The 23,986-nt window shown below is 40.4% G+C and overlaps 1 pseudogene; it reads right to left on the bottom strand.

The window, feature by feature from the left end:
- Nucleotides 1-1,770: 1,770 nt before the first annotated feature.
- On the bottom strand, nt 1,771-6,581 carry LOC101662136 (annotated as a pseudogene).
- Nucleotides 6,582-23,986: the final 17,405 nt, after the last annotated feature.

Below are 23,986 nucleotides of genomic sequence, written 5' to 3' on the forward strand. Positions count from 1 at the left end.
CTGGATTTAGAGAGCATTCAAGAATAGATTTGGCACATTCAGCACTAACATGAGGAGTTTTGGGATGACATCAAGAACATACAGTAAGAAAATAAAAAGGTCATTAAACAAACAAACAAACAGGAAAGAGAAGAAAGACCAAAATGGATATAGCAGAAGAGACCCTACCAATTGAGAATAGCGTAATTAAAGCCAATGAGGGGAGTTGAGTTGGGTGGGTGGGGAGAGAGTTGAAATATAGGAAATGAACAGAAAATTTCAAAAGGAAGCTCGAGAAGGTAAGATAAATAATAAATTATAAGGAAATGTACAAAGACTAGGAGTTAGAAAACCCAAGGAGGAAACTTTGATCAATATGGCTCAAGTTGAAATAAATTTTAAAAAATCAAGCCTCAGGTTGCTGTATTGAAGGAGTCTATGTGCAAAATATTGAATGGTGGAGGAAGTATCAAAAAAAAAAAAAAGAGGGAAGGAATACACAGTCACTAAAAAAAAGTCAACATTCAATAACAAGTTCAAGAAATAGCATATGAAAAAAAAAAGAAATAACATATGCTGAATCACACATGGTATTTTAGCACTAGCTATACAGATTGAATTAGTCGAAAATAAGGATTCAGGAATTGATGGAATACCAACTGAAATTTTCCAACAAGGTGATACCATACTGAATATACTCACTAGGATGTGGCCATAAACTTTGATGACAGCTACCTGGCCAAGGGATTGGTGAAGATCCATGTGTATGCTGATTCAAAAGAAATATGACCCAACACAATGTGCAAATTATTGACCAATTATCATTAGCATCATATGCAATTAAAATTTTACTGCAGATAATGCAAAATTGGCTGGAGCACTACTTTGATAGGGAGCTGCCAAAAACTCAAACAGGATCTAGAAGTGAACTTGGAATGAGGAGATCATTACTAATGTTAGATGGATCTGGCTCTTAGTTGAGAAAGCAGAAAGATGCTTACTTGTGTTTACTTAATGATGCAAAGGCAATTGATTGTGTGGATTATAACAAATTCTGGATAACTTTTTGAAGAATGAAAATTTCAGGACACTTTACTGTGCTCCTTAGCAACCTGTACATAGACCAAGAGACATTCATTCAAACAGAACAAGGGGATTCTGATTGGCTTAGAATGAGGAAAGGCAAAAACACGCAGTCACTATCCCAAAAGAAATTGGTCGGCATACAAGCATTTCAAGAAGTGGAATATGATCAAAACCATTACTACTGAAGGAAGACCTTTAAGGCGTGTGCACTGAAGGCATTGGCCAAAATAAGTCTGCCAGAATTGATGCAATACAGACCAAGACGCTTGAACAAACAGCTTCAACACTGGATGCTCTCCCTTACCATGCTTAAGTTCAAAATCACATCCACATCTCCTATTCTTTTCACTGCATTTTCCATTAACCCATTAATCCTTCTATGAAATATGGAATAAAAAACACAACATACACCAACTATGATAGTTTATTTAGGTTACTTAATATGAAAATTATTATTTAAATGTCACTATTGAAATCTGAGATGTGATATTTACCATCATCATTCTTAGAGTACATATTAATCTAAACCAAATAGAAAGCAAGTAAGGTTTGTCTGAACTAGAATTAAAAGAGCATTCAGGCTTTTCTTTTCTTTTTTTGTGCTTCACCACCATTCGTTTGCATGGTTAAATATCAGAATCTTATAGTAGAAATGGCAGTTACTATGTATAGAGACAAGTCAGCTTCAGAAAATACAAAAGACTGTCACGATCCATAGTTTGCTTTGTCAAATGCTTTTGTAGCTCTTTTCAATTCCTCATTCATAGTCAGCAAGTCTTTAACCCTCGCAAACTTCCTTAGGTCCTTTCCAATCAAAAAGACAATATCTTCAACTTGTACTCGACCTTGTCTTCCAATTGACATTGCCTTGTGAGTCATTTCAGTGATGAACTCTATGAGAAGGTTTTCAAGAACATCTACTGACTCCGTGTAAGGATTCTGGTCATCTCCAAACCCATACATCATACATCTTAATTCTTTAGAAAAAGGTCTCTTTCATTTGCCCTCTCCACCTTCTGCACCTCCTCCAATTTCTTCATTTTCTTCCCCAAAGTTGGGGTCTTCTTCCTCATCTGCTATACCATTGGTCGAGAAGCCGAAGATGCCACTGGGTCACTCTCAGAAAGTGTTTTACTCCAGCCTTTTCTTTTAACTTAATCTTTTTAATACAAGCAACTCATCTTCAGGACATGAGATAAAATGGAGATAAACTGTTTCATTTACCTCATATATTTTCCTACTTCATATAATCCAGCTTCTTAGAGGGAAAAAAATAATCGAGTTTAGCAGAGAAGCTGGATTATATGATGAAGATTTTTGTATCAGGATAGGAGGAAGGATTATCAATAACCTGTGGTATGCCTATGTTACAGCTTTGTTTGCTGGAGGTGAGGAAGAACTTGAAGCATTTGTTGATGAAGATCAAGGATTGCAGCCTTCAGTACAAATTAAACAATATAAGGATCACATCATGATAAATGGAGAAAAGACTGACGTTGAACACATTATGTTAGATCATATCATGGGAAAATTCTGGCCCATCCAAGTTGACATAAAACCTAAATATCACACGAAGCAATGGTGTATTATGCAACCATTAAAATATATGTTGTTGTTGTTATTGCTATTGGGTCAATCCTGACACATAGTGGCCTCAAAATATGTAGAGTAGGATTTTCAAGGCAGTCTTTCAGAAATAGGTGGACAGGTCATACTTCCCAGGTGCTTCTTGGTGGATTTGAACCTCCAGCTTTGCGATTACTAGACCAGCTTATGAGGTGCTTTTAAGAATCTGGAAGATTATTGTTAGAAAGATTACAAAAGAAGCAGAATAGACAAGTATATATTTTGGAAAACATGCATATGAAAACAGGGGGGAATAACTAGAATTTGAAGAGTAATTGAAATGATGAAAGTGTGTGTTTTTTTCTTTTTGCTTCCATCATTTGGAGAATTTGCCAAAATTATTAGTCAATTCCCTGTGATTTAAGATAAATTATCCCTAAAAGAAGAATAATTCTTATTCCAGAAGACAACGATTAAAGCATTCAAAATCCTATAGTGATATTATGATTAGAGAGCCGGTCAAGTGATTCTAATGGGTGGTGAAGCTTTCCAATATATAGGTAATGCCAGCTGAGGTAATTAGTTTATTGTGCCAACCTAGCCGATATACACAAATGGGGAATTAATTGAAGGGCAGAGAGACAAATGCCTCGGGGAGCCTTGCCTTTTTTGTCTCTTGCTCTTTGGTCATTGGACCAGTGTGCAGCTGCCTTGCTTGTTCTGTGTCTCAATTTGCAAGCTACACTACCTGTGGGACACCTAACCCATGGACTGTGTCGCTGTAATTTGAGGTTCCTTCAAGACCTGCTTCATCACACCACTGGAATTTACATCTCTTGAGCTGGGGACTGTCGGACCCTGTCACCTGGCTGACTGTTGGTGACCTGCCTTGTTGTTTGCTGCCTGTGCCTGGATAGCCTGAATTGCTCTATAGAGGACTACCTGGCGGCCCTCAAGACTTGAAGGACTGCCAGTGTCTCACAACTGTATCATGGGAGTGAGTTGCACTGAGCCATTTGTACTGTTTTATAATTTAATTAACTGTTTATTTCTTATGTTATCTATCTATCTGTATAAATATATATAAAATTATTAGCATTCTGGTTTTGTTTTTCTAGAGAACCTGTCTAACACATCAGCTGATCTTTAAAGTTCCTTTCTACATCAGCTTTGCATGATTACTGAACCATACGGATCACTTACCATCTTTTTAGCTGTCCAGTATGTAATTCTTCCTTTCTAATAGCATCTTGATGTCCCTTTTAGAACATTTGCCATTATATATGTTTTAGGCAGTAGATATGTTCTGGGTATGTGGCAGGGATGTCTGTCCCGAATTTTTTCAAACCTCTTTCTGTTCACTATACCCGGAGGCTTAGAATCTTAACCTAGTGACACTGGAATGTAGTATCGGTTGGAGATCATTTAATTTCTAGCCTGCCAGAAATTTCCTGCTATGAAACGATTGGCAAGCTCCAGGCTTAGTACTTTGGATCTGGTTAGATGTTTGCTCATTTGTAAACCTGGTCTTACAGTCTTCCATCAATTCTATGACCTTCTTCTTATCTTTCCAATAAATTCTCTTGCATCAAATTTATCCAGCGTCAGTGTCTATTGCTTTCCACTAAGAAACCTGACCGATAAGCACACTGACAACCATCTTGTATTGTAAGTATTGGAAAATAATTTCTTTTATGTCCATAAAAGTTAGCTAGGAAGCTTTTCAGTATCTGGATAAAATTAAAAGTAAAGGCTAATGTCTCTAATGAAACTCCTCATCCAGAATCCCAACACCAGAGCAACCCACCTGCCATTTTGTATGACTCATACAGGCTCCTCCAGGTCAGACAAGACCTGTTCTATAGGGGTAGAAGAATTTAGAATTCCATAGATATCTGAAGAATTCACAAGATGATAGATCTTTCCAGAAGTCTCCTGTCATATCTTTCTCTCCTAAGGTGGCTGGCTGTTTTGATCTACTGAGCTTTCAGTTTGCAGCCTTCTGCTGGAACCCGCTGCACCTCTGGAACTTACTCATTGTCCTTGAGTTGGTACCCACTCACAGTGACCCTACAGGGCAGGGGAGAACTGCCTCTGTGGGCTTCCAAAATCATCACTGCTCAAGGGAGTAGAAAAGGCTTTTTCTCACCTGAGGCTGGTGGTTTCAAATTGTGGACCTTGCAGTTAGCAGCCCAGCACAAAACCACTACATCTCCGGTGCTCCTCCCCTTAACCAACAGGCCCTAAAAATAAAAATAAAAATAAAAATCCCAATAAGCATGATATATCGATTCAAAGCTTCAAATATGCTTTAATGTAATGAACACAATTTGTTTGGCCTCTAGAATGGCAGTATAACCTGAGAATTAAATCTTGGAGTGGACTCAAGCAGCACACTCAGAAGGTGAAATGCTGTGCTCTGATTTGAAGCCTGAGATTCCAGTGTTTGTAGAATCTTTGATTGCTGTGTGTTCCTGAAACAGCCTCCCAGCATCTTGGACACAGAAATATATTGACCCTTATTCTGGCTGTTCTTCAACACTCCTCCCTCCTTTTTTAGGAGAAGGGCTTGGTCTTTGGACACTTTAAGCTATTCTCAATGTTCTGAAAATTACCTGCTAATTCTCCTTTTATTTATTATTTTCCTGTAATTAATTTTTTTTTCCTGAGGTGGTGTGGTGAACGTGTAATAACTCCCTCATGGCACAGGAGCCAAACAGAAGCCCCGAGCCAGTAATCTGCTGCCTCCAGACAAAATAACATTCCCAATGACAGACACTTGGATCCTCGAAGCAGCTTCAACTCAATGAGGCAAGCATCCTGTTATAGGTCCCAGAAACCCAAGCAACTTTTAAAACAGGAAGCTGACATCATTGGCTTTGAGTTCTGCTGAAGAGAGAGATTTTGTCAGCTCTGGCTCTATTTACTTAGCTAGTGGGTAACCCTGGATATCGTGTTTGACTTGCAAACATAGTTCTTCAAAGGAATACAAACAAAGTCATCAGCCCTTGGAATCCAGAGCTGGGGTAAGAGGCACCTGGTTGTGGACTGGGCAGTGGGCCTTCCTGTTTGTTTTGAGATGACAATTATGCCATTTTTTAATCCTGGTGCTTAATTCACTGCACCATCAGGGCCCCCCTCCACTCAGAGGACCTCATAAAAACACCAACAAGAGGATCTGCTAATTCAAAGTTTTACACATGCTTTAACGTGATGAACACAAATTCTAGGCTCCTAGAAGAGAGTACAGCCTGAGAAATCAATATCATACTGAGCTCAGGTGGGTGGCTACAGAAGGTCTAGCTTTCTCCTCCATCATCCCACTTTACCTGCATGAGACTGACAGGAGCTACAATTAGAGCTCCTGCAGAGGAGCTCCCAGCAAGAGGATGACACAGAGTCCAGAAAAACCAAGAGCGGCTGCGTCCTCTCAAGTCACATGCTACGTCCCAGCAGGAGTCCCTGGGTAGAGCAAATGCTTCACTCATTGGCTGCTATCAGTTAGATTATAGGCGCCAGTCTATTGAGGGGCACTTCTGAAGAAAGTCCTGGTGATCTAGTTCCCAAATATGTGCCATTGAGAACAAGGTGAAGGCCAGTTCTACTCTGACACACACACAGTTGCTGGGAGTCAGACTCAACTTGAAGATAATCAGTAATTACCTACAATACTTCCTGTATTGCCATTTATGATTTTGGCTGAACTCATTCCTAGCCATGCTTGACTCTTCTATAAATGCTGGAGAGTGTGTTCTTACTCTTTACGTGAGCTGATGGGTTTGCTACTCAACTTCAGTCGTTCTCATAAGCTGCCTTCATCCATCTCCCCCTGCACTCCATTCACTCTATTTTAGGCAGGCGCTTCTCTTTCACGCCTGGATTCTCTGATATTCTGACTCAGAGATACCTTTTTTGCCTGGGAGACCTTCTGCCTTGTTGTCTTCAGTCATGCCTCATTCCCATTTCTTATTACTTCTAAACCACACCCTCCTTGAGTCCCTGCTCCTTTGAAGGTACACTTTTCCTTTTTCATTACAAAAAGCAAGGACAAAGGCACTCAGTGTTTCGAATAGTGGCGGGTCTAGAGATTTCCAGTGGTGAATTGGGTAGTAGGGTTTGTGTCTGCCTTGTCTTGGGTTGACCAACCTTGCTTGTTGGTTTGTTATGTCTGTCCTTACCATGTACTCGCTACTATAACCAACAACCAATCACCGTCAAGACCATTGATGTCAGGCTTTTCTGAAGTACCTCAGGATAAACCGATGCCTACAACCATTCTGTCATCAATGCAGTGCATTGACCATTTGTATCATAAAACCCAAGCCATGCCAAACTCATAGATATTCAGTTGATGTGGACACACAGTGACCCTGCATGACAGGGGAGAGTTGCCCTAGTGGGTTTCCCAGAGGGAAACTGTGTTAGTCTGGGTACTTTAGAGAAACAAATCCACAGAAACTCATGTATAAGAGAGTTTTATATAAATGTTAAGTGCACATCAAGACAACATCCCAACCCAGTGTTGCCCAAGCCCACAGGTCCAACATTAACCCATATGTCCAACACCATTCTGCAAAGTCCTCCTCCAGCTCACAAAACAGACACAATGATGCCGACTGCAGGAGGAAAGCTGAGTCAGTGAACGTGTAAGCATCTCAGTGCTGGCAGGGGTCTCCACATGGCTGCTCCAGCACCCAGGGCTGCATCGGGGTAGGTCCATGCGGCTTCTCCTCAGGGACGTCCTGCAGGAAGTGAGCCTTGCCAGCTGAAGCAGGGAACTGGCCAAGGAAGCTTCACCCTGGTATGACCATCACAAAGCAAGAGACCCGAGAACTAGAAAGGCAAGGCTCACGGAGCCATTTAACCCTCCACCCTTCAATTAACCCCACATGTGTTTATAGGCCAGGTTGGCATAATAAACTAACTACCTCAGAGACTCTTTACAAGAGTAGAGAGCCTCAATGTAACTACAAACAACAATGAGCAGATCACATAGGGACCCTACCCAGAGAGTAAGTATTGTAGAAAAATAATAATTACCAGGTACATGATGCTTGGCAAGGGTGCATCACATAGGGACCCTCCCCAGAGAGTAAGTATTGTAGAAAAATAATAATTACCAGGTACATGATGCTTGGCAAGGGTGCATGTGGGGGTCTATGGGAATAATGGGTGGTGTTTCAGAGATCAAGAAATTCTTCTTTGATAAAAACACTAAATAATTAGCAAAATTAATAGGAATAAGGTAGGTCATTGGGTGGGTTTAATGAACCAACCAAACCAAACCAAATTATTTGCCATTGAGTCAATCCTGACTCCCAGTGACCCTATAGGACAGATAAGGACCTTATTTTTGTTCTCCTTTCTTTTCATTGTTTTTCTCTTTTGGGGGTTGGGTGGGGGCGGTTGGAGTAGGTGAGTCAATTGTAAAATTAATTCACACACTATAAAATTTTTGAAAAATAAAAAAATGCCTTTTAGGAAACAGAGAGAAAGAATTACTTTCAAGATTGTCCTTTCAAATGCCATTAACTATTAACGTGATAGCACGCTTTCTTCTAAACTTGGGTGTGTTTGTGCTGTTTATGGGAGGGCGTGTCAACAACAGAGATGAAAGAAGATTTTGTATTTTCCAAATTATTTACTGCATCTGAAATGTTGAACCCTACTTTCTCTTTCACTTAAAATTGTATGATAAGCTTAGTTTCACTCCATTAAAGCTTCAAAAACATCATTTTAATGGCTCATTTAGTCTTTCTACATGAGCCCCTTCTGGTTTCCCTCATTCCCCATGGTCACACTAGTAATCTCTCTTGTTCATTCCCCTGAACCAGACTTGCCTTCTTAGCACTCCTCCAGAATTGATAATATTGTTCACATCTCATATCTCCATCACTTGTGTGAATTCAGCGTGGCCTCGTGTCCCTAAGTGGTGAGATTGAGCATGCCTAAAGATGACATTTCAGACATGATCTTTCACTGCTTTTTGAGATTCCCCTCTCTGAGTGTCATTTAAATGTTCCCTGACTAATGATTAATCTTCCTTTAAAAGGTAAACAAGAACCAACAGTTAAAACACTTAGGCTGTGTCCTACTCTGTATTTGTTTGATTCCTTTCATTGGGTAACATCTAAGTGCCTCGCAGTGTAGACTATTGATCTTGTCAGTCTTCATTTGTTCTAGAACTTTCCCTTTAAAGAGGGTTAGGGGAAGGGTTAGGACATGTGTCAGGTACATGTATTGCTGTGTTGCCCTTCTTGCTGAAATAGTTAATAGCAATGAAAGGTGCTTTGCAAATCCATACATAGGAGTTTTCATGTTCATATCTGTATTCCCTAATAGCATCATCATTATCAACATTTTCATCATTGTTATTATCATCACCGATACTATGGGCAGTGTGTTTCTTACAGACAAATCATTGTTCTAAATGCTTTCTGCATAGTGTCTTAAGGAAATTCCAGAATATCTCACCCAAGGGAAGTACTATTTGCATCTCTACTTCTTGACAATTTGAGTAAGAGAGCAAGTAGTAAAAGGCTGGGATGTTGGGTAAACCAGATTTATCTGATTCCAGAAAGTTAGGAGGAATATAAAGTGTGTGTGTGTGTGTGTGTGTGTGTGTGTGTATGTGTGTGTGTGTCAGAAAGAGAGAGAGATTAGAAGCAAAGCTAGGAAAGAAGAGAAACACTAGAGTGTCTTCACTTCAGGGAGGCTTGAGATAGCTCATTAGATTTTTATGTTCTTTCAAAATAGGACATAAGGCAAACGGCCAATGAGCCTGGCACTGAGAACCCAAATACGTCTATAAAAAGAAGGATGTTGTTCATTGGCTGTCACAGATTCTATTTCCCTAAAAACATAACTATAATACTGGCTGCTTTCCCTTCTCTACTCAGTGCAGGTTTTCTGGTATTTTCCCTTTCAGCCTCATTTAGTCCTAGGATCAAAGAAAATCCAGGCTGATGCTATTAGGTTTAGCTGAGTGATAATATAGCCAATTGGCTAAAGGGCTTCTTGAAGATATGTTCACATGTTTTGGTTCATTTTTACTTTTCTGTTTCCCACTTGTTTAATCTTTCTCCTACTTCTAGCTATACATTAAGTGTATACTATTTGTTATACATATACTATACATTAAATATATACTATACATGAAGTATAGTACAAAATCGTATCGACAGATAATATATGACATTTGTACCATATAGATTCTAAGGTGGTTCATAGTGATCCCCACCTATTAGTGTCTGTGATCTTCTATAACCATATTGTGTGGCCTAGCCTTATAATTTGTAACCAGCAGAATATGACAAAAGTGATGTCTGGCACTTTGATGATAACATGAATTATACAAGATACTATCTCATTAGGTGGCTCGTCCTAGAGTCTTCTCTTGATAACTTGTTGAAGTTCATGAGGTTCAGGTCTGTGAAGCTTGCTGAATAATTAGCTGTGGGTAATCCCTGGGATCTGACATTAGCTTTCACCCAACATTCAGCAAGAAGGCTTACAATTTCAAATAAATGAATTCTGTTAGCAATGTAAGTGAGCTTGGAAATGGATTATTTTCTACTCAAGCCTTCAAATACGGATGCAACCCATCTGAAAACTTGATGGGTGTCTCTGACTCATTCATTCACTGTCATTGAGTTGATGCTGATTCATAGTGACCCCAAAGAACAGGGTCAAACTGCCGTTGTGAGTTCTTGAGACAGTAACTGTTTATGGTAGTAGAAAGCCCCTTCTTTAAGCACCTACAAACTAAGTCATTCCCAACTCCTGATTGATAAAAAAAATGAGATAATAAGTGCGTGTTATTTTAAGCCACTAAATTTGAATTGGGTAGATCTGCTGCACAAGATCTCTTTACAGTATTGAAAAGCAAGGATGTTACTTTGAAGACGAAATGGTGGCTGACCCAAGCCATGGTATTCTTCATTACCTCTTACGCATTTGAAAGTTGGACATTGAATAGGGATGACTGTGGAAGAATCCATGCATTGGAATTGCAGTGCTGGTGAAGAATATTGACTGCCAAAAGGACAAACCAACCTGTCTTGGAAGAAGTAAGGCGAGAGTCCTCCTTAGGGGCAAGGACGGTGAGACTTCGTCCTACCTGCTTTGGATATGCTCTCAGGAGAGTTCAGTCCCTGAAGAAATACATCATGTTTGGTAAAGTAGAGGGGTAGCAGAATAGCAGAAGGCCCCAATTGGATGGACTGACATAGTAGCTAAAACAATGGGTTCAAGCATAGGAACAATTGTGAGGATGGCACAGGACTGGGCAGTATTTTGTGCAGAGTCACTATGGGTTGGAACCAACTCAATGGCTCTACACAACAAATTTGTAGTCATCTGTTTCATAGTGAAAGATAACTAACACTTTCATGAAAATCTAGCGTCTGTCCCCTAATTCGTCTTACCAGAAGTTATCAGTGACCATCGTATTACCAATATAATGGATCCTCTCCATGAAATTTCTACCTACACCTTGCTTTCAAATCTTTCTACTACACTAATTGCAACATGAATTAGAATCGCCATCTTTTTTTCATAACGCACATGTCCAATCCCCACGTAAAACATATTGACTTAAGGGATAGATCTGGGACCTGAACATGGACATTTTAATAAGGCAAAACAAATTATTCCAATGTACCTCTCTGAAAAGGATGTACTGTCTTAATCCCTTCTGTTCTGGGAAAGGACATTGTAATCAAATATCTTCTACAAGACTCTATCCCTGGTTTATCATTGTATTCCTTTCACACTTTCTTATTGGTCAATAAGACCAATAATAGTTTTGTAATTTTCATATTTCATAATTTTATAACTATTGTTGATAAGTCTTAAACCTCTCTCATTGTCGTTACTTTATATCCTAAGACACATACAGTTACAAACCTATTAAAAACATTTAAGTAGAGATTCCTCACACTCCTCAAACTCAGCATCTTGAGAGCTGGACTCACTGTTTGACCCTCCCTCCAGCCTGCCCATCCCTGGTATTCTCTTTCCCAGTGAGTGGTATCCCCCTCCCTCGGAAACTCAAGTAAGAAAACCGAGAGCTCATATCATGCTTTAAAGTCCTTAAGTAACCCCTTCTCTTGTACAGAATCATTTTTAATGACTTAAGTCTCCTAAGGCTTCCCCAAACCACCTTTATCTCCTTCTGAATCTTTAGTCCCTGCTGTGAAGGTTAATACCATGTGTCAGCTTGGCTGGGCTATGGTACTCGGTGCTTTGGCAGACTCTATGGGATTCCCTCCCATTTGGCGATCTGATGTGAGTACCCAATCAGTTAGCAGGGAAGTGTCCTAGGGAGTCTGGCCTGCCTTTGTTTTATAAACAAATGTTCTGCTAAAGCTTTCATTCATCTCATCAGCTGACCTCCAGTTCTTTAGCCATTGGCCTGCCAAAGCCTCCAACCTGCTGCCTGACCTGTGGATTTGACATTGGCCTTCTGGCAACCCTGTAACCCAGCATGTTGATCTGGCTGGCAGCAGGCACAGTTTTAAAAAAAAAGACAAAACATGTGCTGCCACCGAATCACAGCAGCCCTAAAGGATGGGCAGACCTGCCTTTGTGGGCTCCTCAACCTGTAATGGTGGCAGTAGAAAGCTTCATCTTCCTCTGCAGAGTCGCTGTGGTTTTGAGCTGGGTTACCTTGAGGTTAGCAACCGAAAGCATAACCCACCCTTCCACAAGGACTCCTCTGAGGCACGGTTAGCTCCTATAAAACCTTGGAACTTAAGCTTTTGCATTGAGAATTAGTGAGATGAAGATGGGAACACCATGTTGTAAGTGAGTCAGTTATTCCTAGCTCCCAGGATGAATCGTTTTTCTGGAACCACTGTAGGTATAGATTGGAAAATAGCTAGCTTTCTACAAGGGTTTGATCAAGGACATTATTTTCTGGTACTTAAAATCTCATATTTTTTCCTTCTTAGCATTTAATGTTCAAATATATTCAGTTACTTTAGCCACATTTACAGAATGCTTCCTTGTACTATGTTCAAATGAATCAAGTAAATGGGAATGGAACAGTAAGGGAGGAATATGGGTGGAAAAGATTGAAACAAGAAAAATCAGATAAAGTCCTATGTACATGGTCATCAGGAGCTCTGGTGGGTTTCCAAGGTGCTGCTCACTGCACAGTGAGCAGTTAGATCTCACCAGGTGCTCAGCAGAAGAAATATGAGGGTTTTTTTTCTCCAGTAAAGATTTACAGCCTTAGAAACTCAAAGAGATGGATCTGCTCTGCCCTGTAAGGTTGCTATGAGCTGGAAACAACTGGATACCAGTGGGTATATAATCACAACTTATGAATCCATGCTAATTCTTACGAACCCATGAATTGTTTGCTCTGCTATCTCTGCAAACCATCAGGCTATCCTGGTCAGAACTTGCTAGAGAACAAAAATAAATGGTCATAAACATATGCATATATACACATACACATAAGTACATGGTACATATGAAAAGAGTTCAAAAAACACATGGGAAAATTCTGTTGTTTTTCAATTTCAATTTTTCCCTCTTTTTTTTTTTTAAATAATGTTATTGGGGGATCTTACAGCTCTTACCACAATCCTTACATACATCAATTATGTCAAGCACATTTATACATTTGTTGACATCATTATTCTCAAAACATTTTCTTTCTACATGAGCCGTTGGCATCAACTCATTTTTACCCTTTCCCCCAACCCCCTCACTCATGAACCTTTGATAATCCATATTTTTGTTTTCATGTCTTGCACCAACTGCTGTCTCCCTTTGCCCACTTTTCTGCTGCCCTTCTCCCTGGGAGGGGTGATATGTTAATCATTGTGATTAATTCCCCCCTTCTTCCCCCACCTTCCCCTTACTCTGCTGGTATCGCTACTATCATTATTGCTCCTGAGGGGTTTATCTATACTAGATTCTCTGTATTTCCAGCTCTTATCTGTATCCATGCTCTGGTTTAGCCAGATTTTTAAGGTAGAATTGGAGTCATGATAGTGGGGGTTGGGGGTGGGAGAAAGCATTAAAGATCTAGAGGAAAGTTGTATGTTTCATTGGTGCTATACTGTACCCTGACTGGCTTGTCTCTTCCTGGTGACCATTCTGTAAAAGGATGTCCAATTGTCTGCAGATTAGATTTGGATCTCCACTCTGCACTCCTCTTCATTCACCCTGATATGATTTTTTGTTCTTGGGTCTTTGATGCCTGATACCTGATCGCATCAACACCTCATGATCACACAGGCTGGTGTGCTTCCTCCATGTGGGCTTTGTGGCTTCTCTGCTAGATGGCCACTTGTTAATCTTCAAGCTTTTAAAACCCCAGATGCTATATCTTTTTATAGCCAAGCACCATCAACTTTCTTCACCACATTTGCTTTTGCACCCATTTGGACTTCAGTGATTCTGTCAGGAAGGTGAGCATCACAGAATGCTAGGTTATTAGAACAAAGTGTTCTTGTGTTGAAGGAGTACTTAGTTAGAGGCCCAATGTCTGTCTGATGCCTTAATACTTAACACATAAATATATGTACATAGATATATTTCCCTATCGTTATATATAAATATATTTACATATGTACATGTCTGTATTTAGACCTCTATAAATGTCCTTTGCCTCCTAGTTCTTTCCTATAACTCCTTTTACTTTTCTCTTGTCCCACTATCATGTTTTTTTTCCCTTTTAGCATCTAATGTTCAAATATATTGTTACTTAAGCCTTCATTCAGGTTTCAGTAATTCCTCTCAGCTGCATTGCCCATGATCAAGCCCCCCCAGGCATCCCATGTCCACCTCGCCATCAATTGTAGATCACTTGTAGTTCCCTTGTCCCTGGGTTTGTTGGCACTCATCTTCCTTTCCCCCACCTCCCCCTGTCATGTGTCCCCCCAAAACTATCAGTCATGTTGTTTTCGCCTCTAGATTGTTTATCTCACCTATCTAATCTATATAGACATGCAGAGACACTAATACACACAAAAACAAAAGAAAACAAAACAAGAACAACAACAAACCCACAACAATAAAAAAGAAAAGCCTATAAATTGTTCCAGACCTGTTTGTTGACTTTTAGGAGTGTTTTCCGGTTGAGTCTGATGGGGTACTATGTCCTGGCCTCCAAAGTCTAATTTTGGTATTCCTCAGGGACTTCATTACTTTGCTCCCCCTGCTGCTCTACTCCACGCCCCTAGCATTTTGCCCTGGGGTGGTGGGGTTGGATCAGGCACAATTCCTGCACAGTGTCTCCAGTGTTGTCCCTCATAGAACTATGGATCAGTGAGGGACATTGTGTCTCGTGGTTGGGCTGACCCTATGGTCCTCCCTGTGCATTGACTGTTCTGACAGCAATATTGTCCTCTGGGCTTATTGGGCCAGGATGTGTTCCACTCTCTTCTTCCCTCTTTGTTTGCTCCTGTATGCTCTGATCAGATGTGCCCCTCTCCCTGAGCTGTATCTTCAGTGTTGTCCTCTGAAGTGCATTCGTCTGGGGGGGCAGGGGAATGTCCATGTAGCTGGAATTGGGGCCAGCCCGCAGACCTCTCTATTGATTAGCTGCTTCATGCTGGTATATTGCATTCCCTCTTATTTTTTAATCACTTCTTTTACTGTAAAATAGGTGGGGGTTTTAATTAGAGATCATCCACTTTGAACTTGACAGTTTAAACCACTAATGAACCCCCCAGTAGTTTATCCTTTACCTGCTCCTTGAGGACTCCCCCCCTCCCTTGGGGACTCTTATTATCCATTTCACCCAAGTCATATCCCTCAATAGTCTACAGCCCATTGTTTTGTAATCCCTTTGTTGCCCTGCCTCCTTTGGCAAGCTCCAAAGTCTGTTCCCTTTGATATGAAAGTCTTTATCTTGTTTGTTCCCCGCCCCCATGTATGATAGTGGTATCAGAAAACATTTTCAAAGCTGCCTCATTTAGGTAGGTAGGTAGATTGATATAGTATAGATAGCTATCAAGATAGATGATAGATAATAAATAGATTAGATAGATAGATAGATAGATAGATAGATAGATAGATAGATGATAGGCAAAGCACAAAAGAGAGAGAAAGTGGTTTTAGGAACTGACTAAGATGACTGTAGAAAGCTGGTCAGTTCAAAATCTGTAGGTTAAGCAACAGATAGGAGATCCCTGCAGGCTGCTGAAGCATAAAAGGATTGTGGCAGAACTCAGATTTATAGTCTAGAGATAGAACATATCCTAGAAGAACATTCTCTGCATTTTCAAGCACTTTAACAGATTGGTTCAGGTCCCACGACTTTATGGAAAGTAGCTGCTTTATTTTAGCCAACTGATTTGATGACATCTAACGATTCATAATGGTAACTAGAATAGTTTGACCAAACAGCTGGGCACCATAGTGTAGCCAAGTTGACACAAAAAATTACTATCATTTTGGTTTTCCTAATTTATGAAAGATGGTGCTATACAAACAAGGAAACAAAGAACAGAAATACTGTTGGCTCATTCTCGCTCTTTCTCATTTCTGAAACACTTTTAGACTTCAGCCTTTTAGGACTTTGGACCTAAGCTACTCCTAATTAGTTTGGGGTGAGGGAAAAAATATTCTTTGTAGGCCACCAATCCTGGGATAAAAATCAAATGAGGGCATGGCAATGGAAGCAAAATAGAGCCTATGCAGTTCCTGAAATTCATGCAGTAGCCATCAAAAAAATAATAATGATACCGAGGAAAATTAGTAGACTAAATCTTATCTCTGAAATATTTTTAAATCTGGGCTGATGGAAATCTGTGTTTGCGAGGGGAAAGCTGCACGCCTTTGGTTCACAGATGTGTGCAGAGTGGGCAGGTGTGATGCAGGAAGGCAGATGTGCCTCACAAAGCCAGATGCACAAAAGTTGTCAGGTCCATATGTCTCCATAGCTAAGAACTTGAAAGGAAAAAGGGAAAGGTGAGAGCAAATATACCTGCGAGTGTGGCTGATGACTGGGCTCCCACCTACATTTACATTTCAGCACATGCGATTTTCCTCTGAGTCGTAACTTTGTAATCCACAGGGAGTGAATTAAAAAATAAGTGCACACAATTGCCTTTGAAAGACTGGTCCTTGAATTCAACAATATTCACTGCTGTCAAGTTAATAGCACTAACTGGTGTCTTTTTATTTATATTTTGCTGTAAATCTTAGATTTCTTTTTATTTCTCTACCCACATTATGTGTACACACATTTTCTCCTTTAGGAGGAAACTTCACACTGTGTTATATTATTTTAAGAAATAATGCTTTATGGTCATTAAAATTGTTTCTCCCGGATACCTCTTTTCCCACATTACAATAAAAAATACTATTAACAACAGCAATAAAGCAAAAAAAATGCTCTGCCTTGACCATGCCTTCATCCTAGTTGTGTCCTTGTACTCTCTTTGTTGAAGTGTAGATCTGATCAATGTTTTACACGCCATAAGTAATGCAGGAAAGAAGAGGAGAAGTTAATTTATGTGTACAAGCCTATGAATGAGTTATACTCAATATCTCCTGCACTTTCAAGTCCTATTTAGCCTTAGGAATTGGAGGAAAGGGACAGCATAGAAAACTTTCCATTTAGAACCATGGGGAGCCGTGAATGAAAACACTTTTCAAAACAACAATGTGATACCATACAAACTAATAAATAATGAACCCACCTCTACCTCCCTCTCCTCCCTGTGTAGCTGGTGACGACAACGATGACATAGGCTGTCCTTGCGGAGGACCCAGGAGAGACTGCAGGGAGCTGTGGTCTGACTGGAAGGACATAACTGTCAGAAATAAAATTCCTTTTCCTTTAGAGCAGCGGCTCTCAACTGTGGGTCATGACCCCTTTGGGGGTGAATGACCCTTTCACAAGGGGTTGCCCGATTCATCACAGTAGCAAAATGACAGTGATGAAGCAGCAACGAAAATAACTTTATGGTTGGGGGGATCATCACAACATGAAGAACCATATTAAGGGGTCGCGGCATTCTGAAGGTTGAGAACCACTGCTTTAGAGAGTAATATAAAAGTACGTATAAATAAACATGTGCTTTACTTGAATTGAAAATGAACATGTGTCAGCTTGTTGGGTATACGCTAGTAACTAGCACATTGCTGTTAAATGTGAGAAAAAAGTTTCCAAGCAAAAAACTTTGGCTTTCAGAAGTGAAAGTATGTAGGAGAAGGGAATCGGTGAGGACGTAGATGGCTGAAGTTGCCTATGTGCCAGTACCGCCGTGAGTGAGGACTGCCCCACACAATCTAGGCTAGGTACTCTGGGCTGGAGCTCTGGTGTCAGTGGATTGTTGTTGATGTTGTTGTTGTTTTGAAGTTACCTACGTGGCTTCAATAAGCAGCCAAGTGGACCAACCATGAAAGTGATGAACCACGGAGGCAGAGGTACAAAGTTGCAGTGTTGCCTAAGGAAAGTGTGCCCGGTAGCAGGCATGGTGTACTAGGGCTGTTGTTGTGAGTGTCTGGTTTTTTTAATCATTTTATTAGGGGCTCATACAACTCTTATCACAATCCATACATACATCAATTGGGTAAAGCACATTTGTACATTCATTGCCCTCATCATTCTCAAAACATTTGCTCTCCACCTAAGCCCTGGCATCAGGTCCTCATTTTCCCCCTCCCTCCCTGCTCTCCCCTCCCTCATGAACCCTTGATAATTTATAAATTATTATTTTGTCATATCTTGCCCTGTACGACATCTCCTTCACCCACTTTTCTGTTGTCCGTCCCCCATGGAGGAGGTCACATGTAGATCCTTGTAATCGGTTCCCCCTTTCCAACCCGCCCTCCCTCCACTCTCCCAGTATCGCCACTCACACCACTGGTCCTGAAGGGATCATCTTCCCTGGATTCCCTGTGTTTCCAGTTGCTATCTGTACCAGTGTACATCCTCTAGTCTAGCCATATTTGTAAGGTAGAATTGGGATCATGATAATCAAGGAGGGGGGGCGGGGCACGGAGGAAACATTTAGGAACTAGAGGAAAGTTGTATGTTTCAATGTTGCTACATCGCACCCCAATTGGCTCATTTCCTCCCCGAAACCCTTCTGCAAGGGGATATCCAGTGGCCTACAAATGGGCTTTGAGTCTCCACTCCATACTCCCCCCATCATTCAAAAAGATGTGATTTTTTGTTTTGATGATGCCTGATACCAGATCCCTTCGACACCTCATGATCGCACAGGCTGGTGTGCTTCTTCCATGTGGGCTTTGTTGCTTCTGTTGTTGTCTCTGACTCATGGTGACTCACGTCTAGCAGTAGGAATGAACACTAGGGAAGCTCATCGTTCCAGTCCATTGTGGCCCTGATGTCAAGCCTTCTCCTGGAGGGTGTTCCGCGTTTTCAATGACTTTTCCAGGCATCATATGCCTTTGAAGGGGGTGGTCTTTCCTGAGGGTGTGTCCAGAGGAGGTGAGCCAAAATCTCGCCTTCTCCCTTCAAAAGAGAATTCTCATTCCATTTCTTCTAAAACTGATCTGTTCACTCTTCCAGCAGTCAATATTGTTTGCCCACACTATGATTCACATACTATGCTTTCTTCCGACGTCCCTTTACTCTCTCTAACTTTTCAGTGCACAGGAGTCTTGATTGAAAATACCATGGCTTGGATCAAAATGATTTTGGTACCCAGGTTTAATCCCACAGTTGGTGCAATGGTTACGCATTGGCTGGTTAATCACATGGTCATCATTTAAAAACCACCAGCCTGTCCACAGGGGCAGTTGTTCTCTGTCCTCTAGGGTGGCTACAAGTCAGGTTGACTCAACGGTAGTGAGTTTATTTGTTCGTTTGCCTATTATTGCTTTTGTTGTTAATTTTTGATATTCAAATCAACCAACTTGTATACCATATACATGAGTATAAGCCAACCGAATATCAGCTGAGACACCTAACTTTACCACAAAAGCGACATTAAAGATGTGCTGAAAAACCTGGCATATACGCAAGTATATATGATACTTTCTTCCTCTGGTCCTGTGCTAACCAGGAAAGCTCGTGATATAAGTTGCCTTCTCCTGTTGGTCTGACTACAGAGAAAGATTAGACTGCTCATGTTAATGCCGTGGTTTATGAGACAGTTACATGTCTCATTACATATAAATCAATAAAATCACTTTCTAATTTAGTCTCAGTATTTTCCAAGATTTATTAGTAGGAAATCTCCTCCCCAAGCCTGCTTGGGCTTCAGAACACTCTTAGGAAACACTATTATTAATTCTGTGGTCTAAATGTTAACTCGATAAACCTAGCACTTTTTTTAAATCGTTGTAAAAATATATATATAATACAACATTTTCCAATTCAACATTTTTCGTGTATATGATTTAGTGACATCCTTGCATCAATCATATTCTGTAGCTATTACGATTGTGTACTTCCAAATTTTCCATCACCATAAACAGAAACACAATGCTTCCTAAATCATGTTTTCCCTCTCCCCCCTCAATCCTGTCTCTGGTCACCATTAATGAACTTGTTTCTCTATTCATTTACCTATTCTCAGTGTTTCATACACACGAGGTCATAGAATCTCTGTCCTTTGTGATTGCCTTATTTCACTCTGTATAATTATTTCAAGGTCCATCTAATGTGATAGCATAACTCCACTTGTTTTCTTGATTGAGTAATGCTCCACTGTGTGAGGGTATGTGTCCCCCATTTCTAGATTATCTAGTAATCTGCTGATGGACATTTATGTCATTTCTACTTTTGCCTATCATGGGTTATGCTGTTATGAATTCCCAAAGCCAGAAAGTATTTCAAATACTAAAAATAAATAAATAAAAGCACCCTTTGGTTCAGGTAGCTCTGTACACTGGCTAGCATATGTCATCACTTAGAGCAGCGTGAAATTGTCATGATTCTGAGTGTGTTTTGATGCCAGGTAATCTTACACATGCCAATGATTCTGCTTGAATATTGCCATTTCTTATGGCAAAATAAGAGAATGTGGTAAAGTTTGTCTAGATGTTAAATAATACACATTTATATCCTATCTACCACACATTAAGCAGTGGTTCTCAACCTGTGGGTCCCGAGCCCTTTGGGGGTCAAACAACCCTGTCACAGGGCTTTCCGGATTCATAACAGTAGCAAAACTAAAGTAATGAAGTAGCAACAAAAGTAATTTTATGGTTGGGGGTTCACCACCACATGAGCAGCTGTATTAAAGGTTCGCTGCATTAGGGAGGTTGCGAACCACTGCATCAGAGCTTCTAGACTAAGTTAGGTTAAGGAGAAAGAATAGTAATCTCTGAAAACCAGACAGCAAACATGTTATGGATACAAACAGGACCTGATTACTATGCTGACAGATGAGCGAACATACCGATGCTTATGGGGAGGGCCCAGGACAGGGTGCTCTTTCATACACATGGTCACCATGAGTCAGAATCCGCTTGATGGGAACAAACAACAATGAACCATCAGCAATGCCATTGTTGTGTGTGTGTGTGTTTTAATCAAGTGCTTTATAACAGTGCTAGGGCGACAGAAATATTATGAAGCTAGTATAACCCAGTTTACTTACTGTTGTGCAAACCTAACTCTGTCAGGTGTTCCTCAACACCCCCTTCAGCCTTCAGGATTTGTAGACCTTCCTGCCTGGCTCAGAGGCAAATAGAACGTTTGCTGAAAGTCAATACATAGCTGAGTATCATCTTAAAAAGCTAATTCCTGCTTTCTGGTTCGTCAACAGAGACATCCTAATAGTGACCGAAGACTTGAGACCTTATTGTTCTATCTGCTTGCTCATTTGTCAACAATTGCATCTAGGCATTTTCCTGAAACCGAGTTAGTGTAAAATGTCTGTACGTGACTCCCGCAGAGTGTGAACTCCAGAGTGAAAAGTAAATACCTCTACGTGTTCTCACGTCACATGGGATGCACCAAGAAGATCTGCTTTGCTGACAATCTCCCCAGTGGTGTTACCTTCTCATCATATTTTCTTTTTTTCCTTTAATTTGGAGTCAGTGAATTGGCTGTGCTGCTCCAAGGTATAGACCCTTATTAGAGATAACACTAGTAGAAATCATTCCCATTTATTAATATCTTGCAGTCTGATAATGTCCTTATAATAATTAAAGAGTCCTTGAGTGGCATAAAGGGCTAAGTGCTCAACAATTAGCCAAAAGATTGGTGGTTCTTGCCTCCCTAAAGGTTCCTCCGAAAACAGACCTGCTGATCCCTCTCCAACAGGCTCCAGACGTAAAACCTCAATGGAGAGTCTACTCTGTGCCTTGAGTTTCACCATAAATTGTTTTCACTCCATGACAATGAAAAAGACCATAACAATTAGTGAATAGAAACTTATAAATCATCACAATCTAAATCGATAGTTTATTCCCCTAATGCATTCTGACATCCCCCCTCAACCACACTATTTTCATTTTTATGATACAAGATATCATCCAGAGTCATCCATTATATTTAGTTTTCAAGTTTCCTTGGCATTCTCTTGACTGTAACAGTTTCCAGACTTGGTTTGTTTTTGATGTCCTTGGTGATTTGGAGGGATATTAATCAGGTACTGATTAGAATGCCCCTCAAATGTGTCTGGTGTGTCTACAACCATAATACTAGTCTACGTGAAGCCATTTAGATCTATATGAAGCTAACATGAATTCATGCTAATGTTTCCAATTCTAATCCATTACAGCTTGAATTATCCTGGTACCTCCCACCCTCTTGCTAAACTATAAACTCCCACTCTAACAGTGAGAAACTTGTATCTTTGCATCTGAAATCCATTTATTTAATTGTTCAATTATAGTGTACATAAATAGCAGCATCAAAAGTGTTAAACTGTTCCCCCATGAGGAACAACATTATCAACTAGAGTACTTATGCACATCTTATTTGTATGCAAATAGTGTGCACATTATATTTTTGGAGGTAAATCATACACCCCATTGAGAGTTGGTTTCCTTTGCAATGAGCAATATGTACACTATATGCAAATACTTGTTATTGTCATGGGTGCTTTACAATAGTTTGCTTTGCCTTCAGTCTTACCAAAGGTACTTGGCTCAGCAGAGCCCCTCCCCCATCCCCATTCCCTTTTTAAAGTTTATTTTACATATGTTTAAGACAGAATGTTTGTCCCATTCTGCCTTCCATCTTGTATATATTGGTTAGCTAAATGATTTTCTGTTTTCAGCTGCAGGCATGAAGACTTGCTCTGCGATGTAAAGACCATGGCACATTCTGATCTCCGTGTTTACAGACTATAACTTGCACTTTAATGATTCATCAATAAATAAAATTATGTACATAAAATCATGTACAGAAGGTTCTGATACTCAGTTTCATATGCATTGGGCAATTTTCTTCCAAATTAGGCTTTATTCAAGATATAGTCTAGGTGCTGGCTGGAGGTTTCTGAAGAAGCAAAGTCAATGATCCATGCATAAATAAAATTCTATCAAGAAAGTGACTCACATAGTTGTTGAAGCAGGTAAAAGTCCATTCTGGATCAAGTCCTTGGGTCAGATGTCAAGTTGAAGACTTTTTTTTTACTCACATATTTATTGGAATTGACCAACCAGGAAGCAGGAAGTCCACATGTAATTGGAGGCAGGGAGTGATTAAGCCAAGGTCAGCAGTCAGGCTGATGAATGCAGTCAATGAATTCTAGGTCAGCAGGCAATATGGCAGAACATTGACAGCTCCTAGGGTCAGCAGAGAATGTGGCAGGTTCTTGGGTCAAATCTAGAGAAGTAGAATTCCATGAGACAGATGCAGGATCCCAGGAAGAAAGAAGAGCCTTCCCATAGAGTCTGCTTAACTAGGCGATGGCCAATCCCTTCCTTACCTGCCCCCTCCCAAGGAAACTTCCTTTCGATAGCATCACAATGGTGACCTCAGGAAGAAGGCCGCCGCCTCCCTCATCCTCTTATAACCGTTTTGATGCTCACCGAAGATTCCATCATGGAGTTGTTTACCTTATGTAAGGTCACATCATGGACGAAGCCTCAACTGCCAAATTAAGAGACTCCTGGCCCAGCCAAATTGACACAAAGCCTGTCACACTACAATAGATATAAGATATAAACGAATTACAAATAATTCTTTTCAAGATTACACATTGCGTTTCCATTGTGTAACTTACTGGCTGCATGTAAGAATAGCAGGATAAACAAGGTGCTTATACAGTTTAGAAATCATCAACACAGTGGTCTGTGCAAGATATGAAAATAATAATAATTTATAATTTATCAAGGGGTCACGAGGCTGGGAGTGGGGAGGGAGGGAAAAAGGAAGAGCTGATGCCCAGGGCTCAAATAGAAAGTAAATGTTTTGAAAACAGTGAGGGCGAGTGCAGTGTGGTAACGATGAAAT

This window comes from Echinops telfairi, unplaced genomic scaffold, assembly GCF_000313985.2.
Source record: "Echinops telfairi isolate 266 unplaced genomic scaffold, ASM31398v2 ScPeMD7_7468;HRSCAF=8506_0, whole genome shotgun sequence".
Taxonomy (NCBI): domain Eukaryota; kingdom Metazoa; phylum Chordata; class Mammalia; order Afrosoricida; family Tenrecidae; genus Echinops; species Echinops telfairi.